This window comes from Acanthaster planci, linkage group LG13 (assembly GCF_054643075.1).
Source record: "Acanthaster planci isolate LZ-2023a linkage group LG13, COTS_SCS, whole genome shotgun sequence".
Taxonomy (NCBI): domain Eukaryota; kingdom Metazoa; phylum Echinodermata; class Asteroidea; order Valvatida; family Acanthasteridae; genus Acanthaster; species Acanthaster planci.
The window spans coordinates 7284128-7303555 of NC_141789.1; the positions used below are offsets into that span (position 1 = coordinate 7284128).

At 43.4% G+C, this 19428-nt stretch overlaps 1 protein-coding gene and 1 long non-coding RNA gene across 10 annotated transcripts in view; both read right to left on the minus strand.

Moving 5' to 3' along the window:
- Positions 1-19428, minus strand: part of LOC110982507 (meiotic recombination protein REC8 homolog) — a 388761-nt gene that overhangs the window by 62266 nt on the left and 307067 nt on the right. The gene's annotated exons all lie outside the window — the stretch shown is intronic.
- On the minus strand, positions 8925-12294 carry LOC147796960 (uncharacterized). Its single transcript, XR_015427562.1, has 3 exons — positions 11552-12294; positions 10944-11140; positions 8925-10560 (listed from the first exon to the last, which is right to left on the minus strand). It is a non-coding gene; the product is annotated as an uncharacterized LOC147796960 (long non-coding RNA).

The window sequence follows — 19428 nt, forward strand, 5'->3', positions numbered from 1 at the left end:
CAGGGAAATGTGGTCAGAAGTTTACCTTGTATGTAGCAGGCATAACAAAACCATTTTTCAAGATAAAGCATTTTGTTAGGCCATACAGGATTGATGAAAGTGCCATGAAGGCAACACTTTTGGTTGATGCTACAAAAACATCTGAATCAGGCCCAGAAAATATTCGAGCGTGAACTCAAATTTTCAACTGAGACAACTATAACTCGCACTTTTTGTGACAAAGCATTTCCTAAAATAGAGAAATCATTTTGTAAGAAATCCACAAAAAATAAACGGGGTTTGACCTCATCACTGCGGCGATCCTAGCATACACAGATAGTTGTTGCTGTACTTGCACTCAGTGTGTTCAAAATCGTGTAAATATAGATTCAATGTGAGGTGGGGATTTTTCCCATCAATTTTCATCTCGGAGCTGGAAAATCTACCAAAAGAAATTGCTCTGATTGTGACAAAATTATGACCAAACTAAACGGCAAAGTTCACACCAAAATGAAAGGAAGTTGGGTCTGCACACTGGCTGCACACAATGGACAAAGTAGCACCGATGTGAGCTTCATAAATATGCATGTCGTGTGACGTGAAAGGGCTGTACCTTGCATTTGTTGGCACTTTATCGAAATGAATATGCAATACAATGATTTCGATTTATGAGTAGTGGTTGGGATGAAAGTGCTTGGGTGGATTTTGTGATTGCTTGGTCGTGGCATAGTCGCAGCACAATGTCTGTTGGTGTGTGGCAGCAAATGAAAAATCAAGTAAAATTTATGCAAGTTCAGTAGGTATTTTTTTTATTTCCTGGAATTTTGATACATGAAGTAAATTTCCATAAATTAAGTAATACAACACTGTACTTCATTGTAAAATCAGTTTGTTATAATAGTTCTGGCTGAGGAATGGATTTCTTTTGTGGTTATAAAAAAGTTTCTCGCACAATCAAGAATTGCTTAAAACTGATCTAGCATTTACCAGCAAGAAAAGCGTCGGTATTATTCCAGTCAATCCTGTGAGTATTAAAATTCAAAGCTTACATTTGGGAAAAAGTTGTGTGGTATCTAAACACACACGGTGGACTACTAGCCAGTTTCACTGAAATTTGACATTTTCCAGATGTAATACGACTGAACAACTTTTGTGATCCAAAACTACAAGAAAACGGCTGTATCATACATATTTCAATACTTTAAGATGGTCATCTTGCCAGCCAGGCGCTACATGTACGTGATTTCACTTATTCTGTGCACTGCCAGACAGTGTTCATGTACATGTACACTGTACAATGTACATGTGCTGTACATGTACATTATTCCCAGACTCAGATAAAGGGACTTAGGAGACAGTTCATTGTGTTTTATGCCACAGCCACAGAGAAGTGTTTTATTCCGGATACCAGAGGTAGGGCATACCGGTTGAATTGTCAATTAATTGTTATAGTTTTAATAAAGGACAACACCGGGCCAAACCAGGAATGGACAACACCAGCCCAAAGCCACAACGGCATACACGAACAACGAACAGACATTATGAAGATGATATACGCATACATGTAAGAACGGACACATATGAAACACACAACTGCAACACAGCCATATGCCCTCTGGGCAAGACCAGGCCTGACCAGTAGGCAACCATGTGTCTAAAGCCACAGCGGCATAGATGATGTAGTGGACAAAAACGATATACATGTATACATTAAATTAGTAAATATATGGCAATAATTGACAACCAATAACATTGAACTTGAATACCAAAATATTATCTTCCCACTGATGATACATTCAGTCGGGAAAACATAGCCTCTTATTACTTTAGAGTGCTATGGCAAGTTTTATAACATAACAAAATAGAAAAATAAGAGATTTAACTGGATTATGAGCCTCATAACACGTGCCCACCGGGCTAGGAGGCAGACAGCCAGGCGCAATCAAGAATGGGTCCTCTAGTCAGGGCACAATATGGGACAAAATAAACTGCATCAATGTGGAAGTGAAGATATGGTTACCCCTTAAAGGATAAATGCACTCCATCATGCCAAAACAACGCAAAATCTGTACACGTACCGTGCCCATCTATTAATTGTGTGGCACTTGCATTCTAGTGCAGGCTGTGAGAACACACCAAAATAGAAAACTCGTGGCAGAATGTCTGACCACACAATCCTCATAGTGGGACACCAGGCGGCACCGTCGTGAAGCATGACTGAAACCCTTTGCCGCAAGGCATATTCATCTAGTCTCACTATGTCATTAGAACCCAAATGTATATGTAATGTATATGTAACGCTCCATATGAAAATGTGACAAAGCATCCACAATTGTATTAGACCATCCTGGCACATGTGCCGCTTTAACAGACACATTAAAATGTAAGCACTGTAGCACCAACAGCCTAAATAGTTGCATAATCCGGGCGCCGCCAGCCTGAAGATTTCTTATTGATGATCTCTATCACTGCCATGTTATCAGTATTGAAAATGACTTTGTGTCCCACTGGTAAAGGGCCCCAACACAGCAAAGCAACATACACTGGCACAAGGTCAAAAGTGCTATTGAAGGGCGTTTGCGCAACAAGCTGGTCGGCCAATGGCTTTGAACCCATTTCCCCTGGAAATATGCCCCGTACCCAATGCTGGCCGCTGCATCAGTGAACAGGGACAGGGTATCGTTAGATTCCCATTCACTAGCTGGAAAAACTGAAATGCCATTAAACTTGGACAGGAAGTCAAGCCATGTCACTAAATCCAGCGTAGCACCTGTGAAAATGCAAACCCTGTGGTACGGCTGATGAAGACCAAAACCCAACCCAATTAAGCGCCGTAAAAAGTCCCGCCGGGGCGGAATAGCTTTGCACAAAAAATTTAACGACCCGACTTGTGATTGAATGTTCTGCAAGGAAATTTTCTTCTCTGACAATGATTGTTCAGTGAGTGTAGAGGTGGCTACTACTTTGTCAGCTGGCACACACACGGTCTGTGTCAACGTGTTAATTTCTAGGCCCCAAAAAAGACAATTGTTGGGCCGGACCGAAAATCTTTTCATTCGCCAAAGGGACTCCCAATGTTGTACAAAGAGATTGAAAGCAAGACAACAACTGTTCACAGCCTGCAGCTGAAGATCCAATAAATAAGAAATCGTCCAAGTAAATGGGTCACAAATTGAGACTGGCTAAATTGCTTGACCTGATATTCAAGAAATGAGCAAACATCTGTCATAATAAAACCTGCCTTGGAATGTGAAAACCAGCAGTTCATAGTCACTAGGGGACATGGGAAGTAAACGAAATGCGGATTTAATGTCAGCTTTTGTTAACCATGCCCCTGTACCCGCACTCATAGCCAGAGCAACAGCATCATCAAATGAAGCGTAATTTACTGCACATAGGTCTTTATCAATGAAGGTATTAATTGACTGACCCTCTGGGTCAGTCAATTAAGAAAGAGAGGTGATGAATTAAGCAAAACGAATTTGGTTCGTGTTTGGGAACTAAACCGGGGAGCACTGCAAATTTGGAAAAAGTTGCTCAGCAAATGGACCAGCAAGCCCACCAAGAACTATTTCAGCTTCCAAAATCTTATGCACCACCTCTGGTTGAACAGCCGCCGAAATTAAGCATTGTGAATCTCGAGGTAAACGGGGACCTGTGTAACCCAAAGTGAACCCTTCTGAGAAACCTTTCAACAAAAGGCTGGTATCCTCCTGAATAGGACAGTCAACAAGCAAAAGTGAAACACTGATTGGTGCTGGAAGGACAAAAGGAGTGGGCCTGGTTGGCTGGGCTTGATGCTGGTAAAGGCTTAGGATTGGTACTCACTGGCGTACCACGCAACGATACATACGAGCAGGCTTTAGTCATGTTAGCGGATGCATCATTATCATGGGGGCTCCATGCAGGGGACGGTCCAGATAAGTTTGCATTGGGACTCGTTGTCCAATGCATTTGGCCTGCCAATTGGCAATGGGTGGCCCTATGGCCAGCTCGCATGCATTTCTGGCAAGTGTGTGCAAATTTACAGTTAGGGAAATTGCAGCCTGATGTGGAATTGTAAGCAAAGCAGTGGTCAGGTCGGATATTTTTGGGGCAATATGTGGGTGGACGAATATTCAAAACACCTCTTGTTGCAGGAGAAGTGACGCTCGCTGCTGCAACTTTGAGCCACAGCTTGAAATCAAGTTCCCCCCAAGCACGCGCAGGGTTGGCCTCCTGCCTCAGACAAAATTACTCGTCCAAAGCTCGCCAACCAAGCCCCGGGAATTGAATGGATGCAGTGCAAATGAGTTCTGCATACTTAAGAAGCTCCAAACAATGGGCGGGTGCTTGGAGATGTAAATTGTCATGAATACATTAAATGCTGACTGCCACATGTCAAAAGTTTCTATCTTTTCCAGTGTACTCCCGGCTTCTTTAAGACTACATTGCCCCCTTCTACTGCGAAAGTCAAATTTGTGGCTTGATGTTCATTGGACTCTGCAATGATGGCTGTAGCAGCGTCATTATATAATGGCGAAAAATTGACAAATACCCTTAGACAAATTTTGTCGCACACAGCCTGGGGGACATGTATGCCAAGTGGGGAGACAGCACTGGTTGCTTAAAGGTTGGGCAATTTTGCCAGGTTGACGGAACGTTTGATACGTCAATGTCGGCGGCTAAAAGTGTTCAAACTACAATTATTGCAATGAGGGGTATGCCCAGCACTCACAATTGTACGGGTAATTGTGGGAAAAGAAAATTGCGGCCCGAAAGGCCTCAACTCACCCCAGCCACTAGATTAGCACCATTGCCACTAGCAATGTCACTGCTACTCCTGTCAACATGGGCAGTTTGTTGTGGCCCAAAACTAGGTGGTTCCAACTGCCCTTCCTAGTACACGGTGTCACTACAAATGAGGTGAGGCACGCCTATTGTCAGTGTGAGATTGTTCAAGTTTGCTTGAATCCGACAAAATGGTCTGGTTGCACTGTTAGACAGCAGCCTGTTGGATGTAGGTGGCATGGCTGGTGGGCTTGATGACGACAGGGACATACTTGTCGCTGCTGAAGGGGCAAAACCTGCAGGGGAGTGGCCCTGGCTTGATGTCATAGAGATTGACGCCGGCTGGGTGGGAAACAGCTCTGCCGTGGTGAAGCAGGCAGGTGAGCGAACGAAACTCATTCTGCTTGATCAAAAGACTGGTACGGTAGGGATCAAAAGACTGGTACGGTAGGGATGAAAATTGTTGTCCCAGGCTGGTCAGGTGGGGACGGTTTCCTCGGGGATAGCCAGTGGAACTCCTTCTGGTATGGGGAAGGAGTTGGCTGACCAACGTCCAGGTTTTGGTGCCCTAGTGGCCTGTCTAACCGCAGCCAGTCCACCAATGGCTGCTGTCTTCTTCTTCCTTGTCTGCTTGATCATGGGGAAGCATACTGTGGTGTCCGTAAATCGGGCCGGTTGTCGATGGGTGCACTGCAAACCTCCTCGATTCATGGTGTCAAAACTAGGTAGCGGTCGGTAACGTTAGGTCGAACTTCGACAAATTCGAAACTTAATTTGTTGGGGAAAAATTCTCCTCTGTTTAGTCCTTGGGTGGCTGTGACGAAGTGACCACATGCTTGCTTCAAGCATGCTTTTAGAGACCAATGGGCCCTACATGGCTGAACTATTAAAAAGATTTATGACGATGACTCTGCCTTGGCATTCCTGAGCCTGCCCCTCCCTTGATAACCCCCACAAAGAATTCCGGACACAGTGTCTCCTCGACCACTCAATCACTCAACAACTGCACAGGTTCTGGTCAAATACCCCTTTGCTGAGAATATAACCTTTTACGGCATGAACTGGTAAAAGGGGGGTATGTACAGTGTTCATGCATACACAAATCTTGAGCTACGGCTCTGCGTGTGCAGTGGTTCACTACACGTTGTCGGTCACCTTTGTGGTCTGCGGTAACAAGCCCTGCTCAGAAAATGAGGTCCGGGGTCAGGCTTATCGTGCATTGGACCAACAATGCATGGTAAAAACTGCAAAGCGTGTATTGAACAGCGTGTCAGGTTCACTGATAGTGTTAAGCGTGTCGGCTAAAATTCTGACATGAGCATGTTTTAGCAGCCCCCTTTTTGGACCAAAAAATGACGATATAGGCCTACCAGATAGATCTGTAAAAAATCAGTCTCAGCCCCTTTTCAGACCAAAAATTACCATGTGCATTTCAGACCAACAAAGAACAGGGAGGGCGAATCATTACGGAGTAACAGTGTAATTAGGTGGGTCATCCTTTTCTAGTCTTTGATAAACCCTTACAAAAATGTCCCATGGGACCCCATGTGTACGTCATGGGACTGGCAAAAAACAATGTTGGTTGAAGTGATCACCATGGGACATTTTGTGGATACCATGGGAACACCATGAGGCTTTTATGATCAGCATGGGAACACCATGGGGTTTTTATAATCAGCATGGGAACACCATGGGGTTTTTATAATCAGCATGGGAACACCATGGGGTTTTTATGATCAGCATGGGAACACCATGGGGTTTTTATAATCAGCATGGGAACACCATGGGGCTTTTATGATCCGCATGGGAACACCATAAGGTTTTTATACTCTACATAGGAATACAATGTGATTTGTATGCGGACACCATGGAAATGCCACACAAACACTATTCAAATTTTTGCAATCATCAAGAGAACACTGGGATTTGCATTGATATGGCATCTACACAGGTACTTAATTGTTGTATTGTAAACCACATTAGCTGCTGCCATTACAATGCATTGGCATGAACTACAGTACACAGTTTGGAATGGAATGTTGATTTGTTGACTGCAACTTTGCTTGTCACCATGAGATGCACAGGACACTCACCATGGGAGGCATGGGTAAATCACCATGGGACGCAAGGAACAATTGACATGGAACAATCACCATGGGATGCAAGGGACAATCGACATAGGAAAATCACCATGGGACGCATGGGAAAATCACCATGGGATGTATGGGACAATCACCATGGGACAAATGGGGCAACCACCATGGGACAACTGGTGCAACCACCATGGGATGCATGGGAAAATCACCATGGCACACAAGGGTAAATCACCATGGGACGCATGGGTAAATCACCGTTGGATGCGTGGGAAAATCACCATGGGATGCGACAATTAAATCACCATGGGAATATTTTGGGAGATTACATGGGGTTCTTGAAATACGCATGGGCCAAATCCCATGGGTAAAAATCCCATGCTACATGGTGGCCAATTCACCATGTAATCCCATGGGAAATTTTCCCATGGGATACCCTCATGAGGGAACCCCAGGGGCAAACACAGCTACATGTCTCTTTCTGTCTCTTTGAATAGGCGATCTCTTTGAATAGGCGATTTTTTTGTCTCCTCATCCAGCACCACTGCAGCATGCTCTTTTCTTGCCCCAGCCCTTATCTCTGACTTCATTTGGTTGAACTTGCGGAGCTTGTCATTAATCAGTCAAATTTCTTCATCAGATATCCAGCCATCCATGAGCACACCTGAGACATGGTCTGCGATGGTATTCAGAACCAAATGTCGTCGTGTTTGTTGGCTTTTACTAGGAGCCGCCGAGAGAGGTACTTCCAAGCAATACCGCCCAGACCACAAAAAAGCACAGCCACCTCAAGCACAACGACAACAGGTGCAGCTATAATTGTGGAGGGCAGGCCCACGCCCGCCGCACCCATCCCAAGACTAGATGCAACCAGCACTGTGTTGACTCCCTCAATTACATTGACGGTTCTGCAATGCTTTTTATAGAGCATGGCTCTTTCATCTCTCTTGTGCTCTAGGTGGTGCTCGAGATTGTGGGTTTCAGTCAGGCAAAAGTCAGACCCCCTCATCTTGCTGCATCTTAGGTTCAGTGGGCAGTTCTCGATAAACTGATTCTACCGTGGGTGGGGAAGATGGCTGCTTCATACTATAATATTATGTCCAGTTTTAAGAGTCTAACAAACCAGTTTTATGGTTTGTCTATATGTCTAGTTCAGTTGAGAGGGTCACGGATGCACAGTCGATTAGTCTGGCACCCCCAGCCCATGCAAAGTTTATTATATCTCTAGGGGATAGCTCAAGTGTTAGTTCAAGAACTTGAGTTTCAGATCCTTAGTTAGGGGACGAGTTTGCACGATGTATGTATTGCATTACCTCATTGATTTTAAACAAATAAAAAACTGAAGAAACCCCCATGCTAATAATTCTGCCTGGAGCCATCATGACATATGTACAGTCGTCACCGCCAAAAGACCAGGCATCGTTTTCATATCCCACCCACAAGGCTATTAGGGGCTTGCGGCGAACTACATATCTTTTTGTAGCCGCTTCCTGTGCGGTGGTAGGGTCGGCCAGGTCAGTGATTTTGTGGTCGCCCCACGCGATGTCTCGAATGGGGGTTGTACCATTGAGCGAGAAGACTGTAAGTTTGACCAATTTTTCTGTCTTATGTTCTGACCAAAACTGATCTTTAGAGTCTATATATTCTTTGTGTGCGGCTTTCATAACGAATTTCTCCCATTTAAAAATCTTTCAAATCTCCACATCCTTTTCGAAGAAAAGATTAATGACAGCATGTCTCCTTGGGGATATAGGTATCTATCCAATCACTCAACATCTAACCAATCCAGACTTGCCTGTACAAGTGGTCAGTCTATTGACTTGGCATTGCCCCACCAATGACTATGCCACAGAACCACAGGTCAACCATGGGCCAGATAAGTTCTAGCTGCAGTGAATGGCTCCTCTGGGAGTATTTTACACAAACTGGTCACAGAAAATTATAATAAGGGGGAAAAAGTGGCCTACATTTACATGTACACAGTAAAAGAGTTTACCAGTACATGTGTACACAACACTTGTGGAAATACACGTACATTGTACATGCACAATGCAAATACACTTTGTAGAAGTACTGCCTGTGTGTTCTGGGATCCCATCTCGAGTAGGGATGCTACATACATTGTCCCAAGTACTTTTTGCTGGGTTCTGAAAAATATAGGTCTATTATGTACAAGTTTATAGGTTTCTACAAGGTATGAACATGTTCCTTTTCCTTTGTATTTACACTTTCAATTGTCTATTTTATTCAAGGTGTTTGTGGGGATGGAGTGGGATGGTGTTCATTTGCCCTTGTATATTTCAAATGGTCTCAACAATTCTTTCATGTTTGTATAGATTTTTGATGCTGCATTTTTCGAATAACACACCAATGTTGATTCGACTCCATAAAACCACAAAATAAACAAGTATTTTACTCAAATTCAACTAATTTTTTTTATTTTGAAAGAATAAAAGTGGGTAGTATAGCTTCACTAATATTTACAAAATCAGAGATGTGATATAAACACACTTAATTGAGGATGCAAAACCATACAGCAAATGTGAGTCCTATTTGACAGTTTTACCAAATTGGAAATAAATTACAACTAGGGAATAATGAACTTCATTTAGTTACAGTGGCGTAACTAGGGTGCCACAGCTGAGGGGGCACCTGGGGGTGCACAATTTTTTTCAGGGGGCACTGAAAATAATTGAACTAGGTATATATATTATTTATTTCAAAGCTTCAAGGGGGGGGTTGCACCCGGAGCACGGGCCTCTGTTGGGGGGGGGACGTGCACCCCTGTGCCCCCCTGTAGTTACGCCACTGTTTAGGCATGTAGAAGTGACAAAAGACTCCGAACACTTTACACTAATATAGTAATACCGGTTTAAGAAAACAAAGTGTGTTGTCTTTGTAAGATGTATATAAATTGGTGAACTATTAAAAATTTTGTCACAGAAACAGTTTCTGTAGCACATCAGTATAATTAATCAAGAAACACGAGAACATAATAATAACCAGTTTTATATAGCACCTTTAACTAACAAAAACTGACAAAAAAAAAGAACGTGGCTATACAAAATTGAAGCACAATACACAAACAACACACCTGAATTATCTTAATTAATACTAGAACAAACAAGTTATATAACCATAATCAATCTGAGGTAGTTCGGATGACAATCACTGTCACACATAATGCATAATATTGAGCATTTTAACAGATTGTCCTGATTTACCTTTTATCCTTCTCTGTTTTTTTACTGAGGCTTGTCAAACAGGATTTTTTTACTGAAGTGTTTGTCACAATATGTTGGTTGCTGATTAATTTTTCCCGAATAGTTTGTTAAGTTTAGTAAGTTCTATTCCATAACTGGATATCTCTGGTGTATGGCCTCTCTTACAATATCTGGCATTTTCTTTGAATTGATTACTGCTTGTTCGTTGACAAGGATATGTACTTTACATTGCCTGGCCCTTAGTGTGGGTGGTTCATCATGGGATAGTGGCAGGACGACTGGGGAACCATTTGTTTCTTCACTCTTAAAGTAAAACCATATTTATATGACTTATTAGCAAATACATGTAGATGGATGCACGTTTCTTTCAATATCCTGTACAGTCAACAGCACTTTAAGACTTATATTTTCTCTACATTAATCTCATAATACTTTTTTATGTTGCTTTTTCGTTTTCCTCTTTTTCATTGGTTGTTCATTGGAATCAGTACTTTCTGTTAAAGGAAATCCCAAAACACAATATAAACATCAACAAAATAGTCAATATTTAGGAGTCATGACAAAAATCAACAACAAATTGCATTCTGAGTTTTTAAATGTATTAAAAATGCATTTGCAGATTACTTCTGTGTATAGAGTCCAAACAGATTTCATTAACTAATATAAAGATAACAGAAAACATATCCAAATAGTTAAATTAAATCAAACACTAGAGTCACCTTGTTATCAAATTGCTCTCCTGGTTGTGAAAACTGGGTTTCCACAGAAAACTACATTTCATGACTTTTCCAGGATTTTTTAGGAATGAGAAGCTTTAAAAATGCATGACCAAGATGTATGTAGGAAACCCTAAAACATTTATCTGAGTAATCTTTACCTGAAAAAGGAAATGTTTTCAAGGTTTACTGCAGTTCCATCTTGCAGGACAAAGGTCCTTTTGAAGGGATCCACTGTTAGAATAGTGCCATTGTGTCCATCACTTGTTTCAACCTGGTCCCCTTGCTCTCAAAAACTGTACTGCTTCCTTTTACACTTTTGTGACGGTGATTTTTTTTGTGGCTTGCCTGCGGTTTTCTGTAACAAAGATATATGATATTTGTTGGCTGTAATGCTCACCCATGTGAAACTGTAAAATATTCAAAGGTAGAAGTCTGTGATTTATGAAGACGGGACGACTTTTCAAATATCTTTCTAGGGTTTTATGGCATTTCATTACATCAACAGGTAACAATTTTTTACATGTACCACAGAAAACTTGCCTACCGCAAATATTCCGATTTACTAATCCTTCCTAAGTGGGTTTTTTTCAGAAACATGTACAGTGCATTTACAAGGAAATAACAAATTTGTTATTTATTCATTAATTATTTGTACTAGTACCGGTATCTTTTGGAAATACATATTAATTTTTAAATCATATTGCTTTCGGATATACCGGTAGACCAGCAACTAAATGTTATAATGGAAGATGAGCATGTTACTTACGTCTCTGATGATACTCTTCATAGGGAGGTACTGGATGTCTTACGGAATGTTCATCCACCCAGATATCATGCCCAGTATATCCAATAAAACTCACTAGGTATGACCATTCTTCATCTTTGACTACTTTAGCTGCACACCATCTTCCCAACTCATCGAATGCCTGGACGCGACTTCCAACTGAGAATTTTCCTGTCATTTTGCCTTCTTTAGAAACTGAACATTTTGAGAACAGCACCAAGGCAGTAAAATGATGGATGATGAAGATGAGGAAATCACCTTAACCTGGCCCTTATATGGCAGCCAATTTACTCTTGGAGACTCCATCATGAAAGGAAAAAAGGCCTCAAAATATTTCATTTTAACTGATGACACAATTATCTCGTTGATTTTCTGACTGCAAATGATTACTTTGTTACAAATTGCTTTTTTATACGTGCACCAAACAATGAACTCTAAATTCTTATTTTTTGATTTTCAAATCACTACGCACTGACTGAGCATCAAGCCAGCGATCAATCCAGCAATGAATGACCACAACCAGCAAAGGATGACATAAATCTGTCATTCACTTTGTACCAAGGACTGGTACCTTTAGCAGAGGTCAAAAGCATAGGACCACTGGTTTATCACCACAAGGGGGCAATAAAAATTGTCCACTGGGGAAAGCTGTCATTTCAGAATGGATGTGTTCTTTCCGAGTTAGAGAGGTCTAACTCGGATTCGTTTAAATGGGAGAAATTCGTAATGAAGATACGCGTCAGGGCTGAAAATGCTCATCACGTGACATGATCTCGAGCGTCAAAGGTATAGGAAGACCGTAGTTATTTAATTGCTTTCCAGTATCACTACGTGTACCTTTAATGCATGTATTGTTCAGTCTTGCAAGCGCTTACACTCTGGACACTCAACTCGAATTGTGCCGATGTCATAGAATGATGGACTCCCGGGCCCAATCGTTGCAAGAAAGGTGGATGGGCCCCGTCTACCAAGTTTGCCGCAGTATTGATCTGCTCTAGATGTATGCGGAAGAGTTTTGTCATTGCAAAGTTGACGTGGTGGTCTCCGGTATAAACGCCCTTGTCGATATCAGCCCCCCCCAGCCCAGCTCATCTGTCATTTTCACAGAAACTTCAATAGCTATGGTCAGAGTGATCAGGCTGTTGGCTCTGCTGACCTTGAGCATGCCGCCATCCCAGCTGCCCTCAATAGCTTTTCATAACATCTCAAAGCTGTACAACCCTGGGTTGATGTGTATGGTGTCAGTATTGGCGTCAAACCATGAAAACGATTGGCTGGTCCCTACATTGTACCATCCAACTGTGTAGTGGAGCGAGCAGAGCCCCACCGGTAGGCCTCCCCAATGGGTGTCTATATTGTTTTGTAGACATACCGCACCCCCTTTGCACATTAGTGATGGTTTGAAACATGGTCAATGGCTAACCAAGCATATGCCTTTAACAGAGATGTGACTGACTATTTACTGTGACAACAGGGGACTTAGAACTGCAGAATGTGTACCTACAGGTGGCTATCAGGACGGAAGGCTTTGGCTCTGCCTTTCCAGATATCTTGTCGGTTGAGCCGTACAAGTTCCCTAAAGGTTGTCTTGGACAGGTGGCTCTCAACCTCAATGGTGTTTTGGCAAAATAAATCAAGTTTGCTGTGTAGTGTGCTACAACAGGGTGTGGTGTCTCTGCAGAGGACCATCTTAGCTTTGAGACCCTGATGATATGATTAGTCTACCGCTTTCACATGTACTACCAGATCTGCAGCATTCGATGCCTTTGACACCCCATACAACCAGAGGGCGTCTGAGCAAACCTATGCGGAGTTTGGCGTCTCTCCACACACCAACTGCCAACGAAAACAAGGCAATAACAGTGACCTGGGAATGCCATATGGCTGGTGGTATGGTAAGAAACAACCTATCAAATATGTGACACGCTCAGAAATGTCCTCGGCTCCAGCAAATGTCTGTCGTCAAACACACACAAAAAAGACTTCATGTCGTTTTCTGCATCTGGTATCACAGGAAACCTATATAATGTTTACTACATTAAAGCAGACAAGGTATGAAGACATTTGTCCTCGACAAATCAGAAGGGTTTACCCAGCCAGGGTCATTTTGGGTTCACAAGCATAGATCCGCACAAGCATTATCGGCACAGGCACCACATTTGACACCCAGAAGCAGTTCTTGGTGAACGTTAAGGATGCAATTTCAAGTCCCCTAGACCTCCAAAGTGCATAGCGCACTACCAGGACGTGCTTTGATATGCTTGCCCTAAAGTAGACTTTGCCTTTGGGACCAGGTTGTACATGGCTCCCAGCAACATGGATCTGCAGATTGGAACCATTCAGGACTATAACAATGAGATAGTCACTGTGGGACTTGGACAAAAATTGGGCATGAAAGACGACATAAACACAGCGGTTGTTCCGTCGCAGCTGCATTCAGATACAGAGGGACAAGCTGCAAGGCTAGCACAGCCTGCACAACCCTAGCCCATGCCACCCTAGCCTGCACCACGGCCAACTCCTAGCCTGCCTGACGCCCCCACGGCAGAGGATGCAGCAGCCCACTATGACAAACTCACAGCACTCGTCGTTTGTGCCATTGCTATTGGACTCGGCTGGCTTGCTCTACGATAGCCATTTTTGCACAAATACAAGCAACAGGCCCCGAATGGCAATCACGAGCCAGCCAGTGGTCTTACCTAAGAAGCTGAGGAACCAAGACAGAATGCTCCCGATGAAACCTGGGAGGGCTGCAGCGGCTTTCCCAGCTAGTTTGGCCAACAGGTGCCCAAGGGATAAGCGAAAGGGCTTTGTGGCACTGTGAAAGGAATGTTGAAAAAAATATAATTATACAATCAGTGCTCGGAAAGCAGACAATCTGCTTGCCCTGATGATGGTACCAAGTTACCAAAAGCTCGGCAATAAAATAATTCAGTATACTGATTGTATAATTATATTGTTGTCAACAGGAGCCCAAGGGATCGCAGGTATTTTTTATTCCATTCTTTGGCCCCCGAGGTAGGTGCTGCCGTAGGTGCTCCTCCAGCAGTGCCTCCTCCAGCCATGGCAAGGACCAGTGTGCTGCTGATAAAGCCTGCCGCGGTAATAATGCTGACTAGGGTGACCCCCTGTTTGTGGAACGGGGTCCACAGCCGCTCGATCAGGCTTGTGTTTCTGTCTAAGACCCTTGTTGAGGTCTCGCAGATTTGGCAGATCTGTGACCAGAGTTGTAGGTTAAGGGAGTCAATGCTGTCTGGGGTTGCTCGAGGCGCTCTTCATTTTGTATTTCACGCTCGATTAGGTCTGCTTGCGCAGCCATTGTGGGGCACTCACACTCTCCACAATAGCCCTTGAACAACTGATGGAGTGCAATCACTTTGCTTTCTTGCACCGCTTTTGTACCACACAAGGTTTTTAGGGTTGTGTTGAGTCCTTGAAGCTCTGTCAGGGGCAATAGGTCAGTCGGTAGGGTCTCTGTGGTCATTGTTCAAACAGTGATCATTGATATGCTTTTAGTATATGGATGATATAAAAACGATCTTAAGCAAGAGACCCGAAAACACTCAAGTCTCTGAACCCAAACCAAACGTCATAGTTCGTTTATGCACCGTTGTTTCTTCGGGCGAATCTAAAAAATACCTTGGAAAATAATACTCTGTCAAAGAAATTGAGGCACTTACTTCTGCCAAACAAGAAAAGTCCTCCCCCACATTAGTGTGGGCCGGGTCTCCTAGTGATACTTACCCCTGCCCAGCCTACATATGCAAATTTCCCATGAGCCTATTCGCTGAAAAGACTCGATTATGCATGCTGCCCCTTGACCCTCCACAATGCACTGTGATCCCTCCGCCATGATCGTCTTTCTTTTTGAAGTTGAGAACACCACCAAAGCCAAAGTGGGGTGATCTCTTGATCGTTCGTCCACATGAAGAGCTGCCACGCAAGGGTGCAGCATTGAGGGGAGCGAGTGCTGCCCTGGCGGTTGATGTAGGTCACTGCCGTGAAGCTCTGGACTCAAACGGAAGAATCCACAGAGGCATGGAGTGGAAAGAGAAAGGCCCCATTTGACAGCAACACATCCATCATCACAGTCACATCTGGACCTAGAGGTACAAAGGGGAGGCCGGCCAAGGGTGCTTGGTGATGGTCCACCACCGGACATTACATTGTACTATGTTCAATGTGGCCATTTGAATCCTGAAGTTGGAGGACTACGGCCATATCATTACAAGCACAGGGAATTAAGATCATTCTGAATGCATTGCAAAAACAGAAAAATTGCAGATACGGAGCATCCAAAGATGGCAGACTGCTCCATAACCAAGTACTTTCGACCTACATCATATTGAAGCATTAAAATATTTCCATTTACTCACTGGAGTAGAGATCACGTGTGCATAAAATGGTGAAATAGAAAACCGCTTGCCAAGTTATCCTTTTCGTTTCGATTATGCAGGGCACAGTAGGAAAAGGCAACAATGGGAAACCATTAACAAAAGTGAGTGCGGATAGTAGGGACACTTTTTTGTCAGACCTTGTTACAGTCACAGTATATAAACTATGGACACGCCCACGGAAGAACTCATGACCGGAAGGCAATGTGGGGAGTGGCCAGACTGAGTGGGAGAATATATGGAGATTTGCCGAATTAGGGCAGTCGAGGCGTGGATACTGGATTAAATGGTGTGATTATTGGTCAGAGATAGAGGGGGGCCATACAGAGATTGCTGTTGATTGTTACATGCCTGAGTGCCTTTGATGACGAAGTTTTAGACATCGGAGGGCTCGATGGGTCTGCAGGTAGGGCGATGACATCTACCGCAGGCATTAATGAACAGAAGGCCTATGGTCAGAATAAAACACACAAGGTAGGCTGATTGTAGTGCATTTTATTCACTGGGACAGCTCCACAAAAAGGTGAAGCGGCGCCCAGACAGCAGATTTCTCTATTTCCCACCTGGCTGGCCCCCAGCACGGGAGTCTCGGGTGCTAGCCCGCGGTTTGATGCATAGTGTAGCAATAGGCCTATGAGCAAACGTTCAAGCCGCGGTCAGGGCTTAGTATGCGTGACCTAGACTCACAAACACCGGGGCCATACAAGCAAATGACGTAAGCCAACCCAGTAGAGTGTGCATGTAGTTTCTACACATCTGGATGCCCCAAAAACTGGACAGATCAAGGCAGTGGCATAGGGGTGGAGCTAAATTTGAGTCGTAAATAGGACCCGATTAAGTTGAAAAATTATTATTATTATTATTACTATTGAATTAATTTAGCGCAAATTCAACATAAAACATACATGTGTAAACAGGCACTGTCGTCATTACTGGACCGAGCTCAGTCTAATGTGGCTTTTGCGAACCCGGGTTTCCCGGGTTCGCATTCAAGACCACCCCGCCGAGTTTATGGCCTTTCTAGTGGTAAACGACCCACGATATAATGGCTTCAATCAGTACACGGCCATGTGTGTCCACTTTTAGGTCTGATTTATGGCGGTGTGGTTTGTCTGCAGTAGGCACTGTATGTGTGGTTGCAGCGCGGCCTGGCTGCAGGCAGGAAAGTGTGGTAGTGAACTTATGTGTGAGTGATCAACGTACATGTATGTACATGTACAGCAACTAAATGTACACTGTACATGTAGCTTCATCTTGACGTCCTGTACATACTTACATATGTACATGTACAAGCACATGTACTGTACATGTACCTGTACATGTGGGTACTTGTCATTGTGTTACCACTTGCATGAAATTCCGCAATAATTCATGGCCAATATACAGCGCAATTTGGATGGTCAAGATGTCATATTTCTTGTGTATTCGAAAACAACATTACTTCTTATAAGTTCAATTGTTTTCCTTTCCTCGGCTGTCTCAAACATAAAGAGAAAATGGGCTCAATTTGACCACTTTTCCAATCATAACGGAATTGTCTGAGAGGATCAAAACTGGAACAAGAATACGCTCTCATATAAGTCTTCCCTGTTTCTCCACCCTAGTCATTTGTACGGTGGGGGTAATTTACAGTACAGTGAAGCTCAACTGAATACATAATACACTACTCAAAAGAATTTAAGGACCAAGAGAACAGAATGACATTTTGAGTATATTGTTTGAGAACCGATTGACAACACCTGAATGATTTTCACATAACTTTACTGCCTCTTGTTCCAAAACGGTAGCCCATATAGACAATGACAAAAACATTCTGTTCTCTTGTTCCTCTAATTCTTTTGAGTAGTGTATTCAAAACCATGAAGAAATTACTGCAAATGCAAAAGTTGAGAAAATGCTTTGCTGACAACAGACATGCATGGAAGTTTGGTCGGCCCGGCTGGCCGGGCTGCTAAGGATTCAAAGCTGAGAAACCATCATGCAGCCTTGTGTTGTTCGTAACATAAAAGCCAACATCATATCTTGTGCAAAATGTTACCGATGCCAGTGATCGACCCATGTTCTCAACAATATGAAAGGTGGAACAGCGTCTCGTAATGCACTGCCTCACAAAAGATATCCATGCCGGTGTCAAGGTTGTGCATTTGCTCTGTGCATTTGCTTGGTGAGGAATTTACACAAATATTTTACTGTAAAGTGACACAAAGACCAGATCTCATTTACTTCTGCCCTCAGTCCTTAAACAGACGCACTACATTTATACAGACTGAAATTTAAGTCTAATGGCCGATGTGAAACATCAGATATCTTCAGTAATCTTTCCTGGACAGACTCATAAACCTTTAAATTAATTTTCACCGCTCCTGTTTGCATTCACGGTATGCAAAAATGTCCAAAAATATTATTCCACAAAAACTGCATTTATCTGTTCACCCTATTAACTCGGACTTGGTATTACAAGTGTGGACATGGTAATTTTTGTATGCCCACATTGTGTACCACCGTGAAACAATAACGAAGTCGTTTATTCTTTTTTTTTTATTTGATTACATTTTCACCCACAACCTCCTAATTTTTTTTAGAGTACCATGGCACGCCATAGTCGCTTAAGTTAAGTTATGCCAAAAATATAGGCTTCCTATATGCAGTTTCCCGGGGAGGGGGGCTATTTCAAGTTCCCCGGATCTTGTTCCAGCTCGACTGGAGAAAAAAATAGGGAGAAATAGGGATCAGAGAACATTGGGACTGGCAAACATACGGATGCGGAAAAATTGAGACTGTGGGTAACATGGGGACCTTGCGAGTCGCAGCCTGTGTCTGTGTTGATTGTATCAACTGTACTGACACTGTAAGATCAAATTGTACATGAGCCACTTAGATGAAATTTAAAGCTAGTGCATGACCCGCCCCCATTTGATGGAGGCGAGTGCCTACCTCACCCCTGATAGATGGAGGCGCGTTCATTCACAGTTGGGTTGTACATGTACAAGAAATGTAAAAGCGTGCATTGACTATGCCCCCGTTTGATGGAGGCAAATGGCTGCCTCGCCCCCGATAGATGGAGGCGAGTTCATTCACAGTTGGGTTGTACAAGAAATGTAAAAGCGTGCTTTGACTATGCCCCCGTTTGATGGAGGCGAGTGGCTGCCTCGCCCCCGATAGATGGAGGCGAGTTCATTCACAGTTGGGTTGTACAAGAAATGTAAATGCGTGTGTTGACTATGCTCCCGTTTGATGGAGGCAAGTGGCTGCCTCGCCCCTGATAGATGGAGGCGCGTTCATTCACAGCTGGGTTGTACAAGAAATTTAAAAGCGTGTGTTGCCTATACCCCCGTTTGATGGAGGCGAGCGGCTGCCTCGCCCCTGATAGATGGAGGCGAGTTCATTCACAGTTGGGTTGTACAAGAAATGTAAAAGCGTGCTTTGACTATGCCCCCGTTTGATGGAGGCGAGTGGCTGCCTCGC